The sequence below is a fragment of the Myotis nattereri genome (assembly GCF_964212035.1).
Source record: "Myotis nattereri genome assembly, chromosome: 16".
Lineage (NCBI taxonomy): Eukaryota > Metazoa > Chordata > Mammalia > Chiroptera > Vespertilionidae > Myotis > Myotis nattereri.
In genome coordinates, this window is record NC_138091.1 from 10,751,411 (window position 1) to 10,756,394 (window position 4,984).

At 36.0% G+C, this 4,984-nt stretch overlaps 1 pseudogene across 1 annotated transcript; it reads right to left on the reverse strand.

Moving 5' to 3' along the window:
• Positions 1-2,773: 2,773 nt before the first annotated feature.
• On the reverse strand, positions 2,774-4,708 carry LOC308532274 (ATP-binding cassette sub-family D member 3-like; annotated as a pseudogene). The gene is made up of 2 exons: positions 3,892-4,708; positions 2,774-3,578 (listed from the first exon to the last, which is right to left on the reverse strand). The product of its transcript is annotated as an ATP-binding cassette sub-family D member 3-like (transcript).
• Positions 4,709-4,984: the final 276 nt, after the last annotated feature.

Consider the following 4,984-nt stretch of genomic DNA (forward strand, 5'->3'; position numbering starts at 1 on the left):
GAAGATTGTATGATGTGTATGTACATTAGATTCAGGTCTGGCTCTACCAGATGTTCCTGTCCTATTCCCTTTTCTATTCTCTCTTTCTTCTGTTTTTATTTTCTATGTTCTTATAGACTTCCTTAAAACGGTTTGGGAGCAAGACAATATATAAGTTAATAAAACAGTTAACAAGAACATATTTTATGTTGTTATACATATATAAGAATATAAAATATAAAATATAGATAACCTAAGAATATATTTTAAATATATCCTAGAAACACTTAGATTTAATAGAAATTAAAAAAATGCCATTTACAATAGGATAGAAATGTGAAATGGGTAAATTTTATAAAATATGTGCAACACTTATACATTAAAAATTCCAAAACACTACTGAGAGAAAATAAAGGAAACATGGATTAGAAGACTTGAGATTATTAAGACGGCAATGATCCCAAAGCTCATATAAAGAATCCACATAATTCCAGTCAAAATTACATCAGGCATTTCTGGCAGAAATTGACATGCTGATTTTAATTTTACGTTAAAATGTAGAGGACCTAGAATAGACAAAAGAATTGTGAAAAATAGTAAAGTTGGAGGACATACACTGCTGGTTTCAATAGCCTATATAATAAAAGCCTAATATGCAAATCAACCAAAAAGCAGAATGACTAGCAGAACAACTGGCTGCTATGATGTACATTGATCATCAGGGGGCAGACGCTCAATGCAAGAGTTGCCCCCTGGTGGTCAGTGTGCTGCCATAGGGGGAGCACCGCTCAGCCAGAAGTGGGCTCACTTTCTGATACATCATTATTGGTATATAAAAATGCAACCGATTTCTGAATAATTAATTTGTATACTACTACTTTATTGCCTTCATTTACTAGTTCTGGTAGATTTTTGGCAGAATCTTTAAGGTTCTGTGTATAATATAGTACCATGCCATCTGCAAATAATGATAGTTCTACCTCTTTGCAACTTGGATACATTTTATTTCATCTTCTTGTCTGATTGCTGTGGCTAAGACTACCAGTATTAGTGGAATAAGAGTGGTGGTGAGAGTAGACATCCTGTCCTATTCCTGATTTTACAGGGGACACTTTTAGTTTTCCCCTGTTCAGTATGATATTTGCCATCAGTTTGGCATATATGACTTTAATGATATTGAGATATGTTCTCTCTATTCTCACTTTACTGAGCGGTTTTATTATTAATGGATGCTGGATTTTGTCAAATGCTCTTCCTGAATCTATTGATATGATCATATGACTTTTATACTTCATTTTTTAAAGCTTTCTGAATCTTAATTTATTTTTGTATTTTTCAAGTCAAGATTATATGAACTACCCATTATTTAGATACCAAAATAAAAAGAGCAAGCAAAGGATGTATAGATTATCTGATTTTTTAAAAATCTGAACAGAAATTTATTATACAAACCTGTTAAATAGAATGGTAAAAACTGAATGTTTTGTATTATGGAGTCAGTACATCAAGTTTTACTTCAGTAGTCAATAACTCTTCTAACTAATTCTGCAATAAAACAAAACCAGTTATGCAGAAATAAGAATAAAGAATGTCCCTTTCTGAACCTCCATTTGATAAGACTGATTTCATATCTAGCTTATTTATAACATTCAGTACAGTTCTCCCACTACAAATAATACATGTGGTCATTAATGGTGGTTGATGAGGTGAAATCAATTTTCTCTTAGGATAGTTCAACATAACCCAAATATTAAAAAGCTATTAAAGATTCATGGAGACACCATAAACCACTACCTAAGGAACATAATTCACCTATGTGCATAATAGTTTTATAACATATTTTTAAACATAAAATCACAGTCAATGACAATGATAATGTTGCATATGCAGTGTGTTTGTTCATGTAGTGCATTCCTATGACTCATTTGGAGTTTAACACCATGTAAACACCACACTTCTAATAAATGGACTTTAACGTACACAAATCCATCCAATTCTTTAAAAAAAAAAAATCTGATCATCTTTTAAGACCTTGAACTTGAAATTTAAAGACTTTGTGTCTTAAAATCCCAAATACTGGGAAGATTAGGTGTGAAACATAGTAAACTTTTCTTGTAAGCAGGATTGGACATACTTTTGTAGGAACCCTCAGAACAACTCAATATTACAAATTGAGAGTGATACATTTATTATTTGGCCAAACAAAATTCAAATGACTTTCCAGGATTTAAATGTATCCCAAGAGATATACAAGAAATGAGTATAACTGTGGCAGCTAAAGAAATCTGCCACTCTGCAATAAGTGCTATTATTCAATGATGCTGTTCATTTTGATAGCACACTATGATTTCTTTGCTTCCAATCCTCATGGGGCACAAGAAAGTGAAACTCAAGACTATCTTGCCAGAATAGGAGACATGTTGACCCCAGTTTTAAGCAGGATTCTTCATCGAAGGAAAAGACAGAGCCATACAAATCAAATTAGTTGACTTCCAATGGTTTACATCCCAGGGTAAATCAGGTGACACTAATTTAAGCCCAACTTAGTTTAGGCAGTTTTCAACCATAAGAATAAGGTCATTCTTAGGTCATATTAATAATTAAACCAACATATACACAATTAGCAATATCCTATGTAATATGAGAAGTTTTAACTACTTGTTCTCAATTATTTTATATTTAGTTAATTTGTTGCTTGGTTTTTTAAAAAGCTCAACTTTATTTTACAATGTACTTTGCATTTCCAAGTGTGTTCTGTAATTATTTCATTGAAGCAGGTACAGTTCTCCAGATTCTAAGAGCCAAACTCAACTGTATCTTCTGTAATCTGTTTAAATTCATAATTGCCTCTGCCATCCAGATGCAGGTAGTACTCATGGTTTTCCAAAGACACTTCCTGTGTGACAGAGTGAAGAGGGTGATGCCGACCTCTGCACAATGGTTGCAGATGTAGCCTTCCATGTCCACACTCACTGAGTGTGTGCACGCATCCAAAATGGCAAACTGGGGGTAATGATGAAATAATCTTGCCATTGCCATCCTTTGCTTCTCTCCACCACTGAGTACATCCATCCAATCCTGAACACTGTCCCAGCCTCCTTCGCGCTCAAGGATATGCTCCAACTGGACATTGTTTAGGTAGGCATTCCTTCTGTATTAGGGCAGATATCACCTTCCTTTTCTGGTCTCACTCGGTCCCGAAGTGTTCCACGGGTCATATAAGGTCTCTGGGGAACATAAAATAACTTTGCTCTTTCAGGTTTAATTAGATGTCCTCCAAAAAGAGGCCGTAATTCACCGAGAACACAGAAAAGTGAACTCTTCCCATAGCCATTTGGACCACAAATTAGAATGTTGGCACCAGATTGAACTTCAAAACTAAGGTCTTGGATCAATATATCTCCATTTTGCTTTGCTAAAGGGACATGATCAACATTTTATGTTATCGGCATTGATAATTTCTCCAGTTCCAGGTATCAAGGGAACGCTTTGTGCTCCTTCAATACCCCTTTCTTGTTGCGAGATCATTGTGTGCTCATATTTTCCATTATTTAAATCCTTTAGCACTTGCATTATTTCTGAAATCCAAGCAGTAAAACCAACCAATCTAGCATTTCACAGCCAGCCAAAAGTATTTGACCCAGAGCTTGAGACATTCGCGAAAGCACCCTTCCACTTGGTAGTAGTCCTCCAGAAGTTCTGGAGGTGGCCAGGGTGAGACAAATCTAGGAAAGGGCAGCTGACAACAGGCAGCCAACTACAGGGGCAGGAGATTTGTCAACTATACTATCAATAAAGTCCATAGAAAACTGAAACAAAATGAAATTATGTAGGCGTTCGTCAGTTTTTGGAAGATGGTGTGGATTGTCTGCTTTTCTCTTTTATTCCCGTCATAAAAGGCAATTTCTTCACTGTTTGTGATGAGCCAGGAATTAACATATCTATACTCTCCTTCATACTTTTGCTCAGTTACTGTCATCTTACCAAGGAGTCTTCTAGGTCGAGTTAGGAATAACTCAGAAACAAGCAAGTAGGCTATCCTGCTTGCTGGGCCCCGAGCTCCTATTGCACTCATAACTTGAAGATATACAAAACTATCTCTAAAAATGGCTTACAAAGATTTGAATACAGATCAACTACACTGTCACAAAACTTTTCTACACCTTGTGTAAGCAGCTAGTCTGGATTAGCTATTCTGTTGCCCAGATTTCTCGTTTTAAAATACATGAATGCTTGGAGATATTCCTCACAGAGGCATTTAGTTAGTCTTACTCGGAAGCACAATGTGAGCTCATTTAACTCAAACTCCAAGAAGCTTTTAACCAGAGAGATGAGAGGCATGGCAGCCATGAAGTCGAGTAAGTATCTCTTGAAATCTTTTCTGCTATGACCATTGATACCACTTTCAATGAGTGTCCCATTTTGAATCATTCAAACATCACAACATGTTTGAGACACCAGCATAACAGCAATAAGTATCAAGTAACCCATCTTTTTACAAAATGTTCTGGAGACCATGATTTTCAGAATCCTTGAGAGCCTTGAGAACAACACCGCGTCCACCATAGCTCATTCTGTTTTCCCTTCTTTCTCATTTTTTTTTGTAATGGTGGCTCTCTACTTTTCTTACTGTACAGGCGGAGAGTGAGATGTAACTTGTGGAGCAGGCAGAGCAGCAGGAATGCAGCCCCACCAGGGAGAAGTTTCCCACCTTGTTGAAGGCTGCCATGGCACTCAGGAGCGAGCCAGTGGGGCCTACCCTTCATTTTTTAATGCAATGTAGAACATTAATTGGTGTTGAGAAATTCTTACATCTGAGGAATAAATCTCAATAGAATATGGTGTATAATTTTTTAAATGTATTGCTGAATTTGGTTATATCTTTATTATTTTTTTTAATCATCACAAGATGATGTTTTTAATTGATTAGAGAAAGAGGAGGGGAGAGGGTGGAAGAGAGAGGAACATCAATGTGAGAGAGAAACATCAATATGTTGCCTATCAC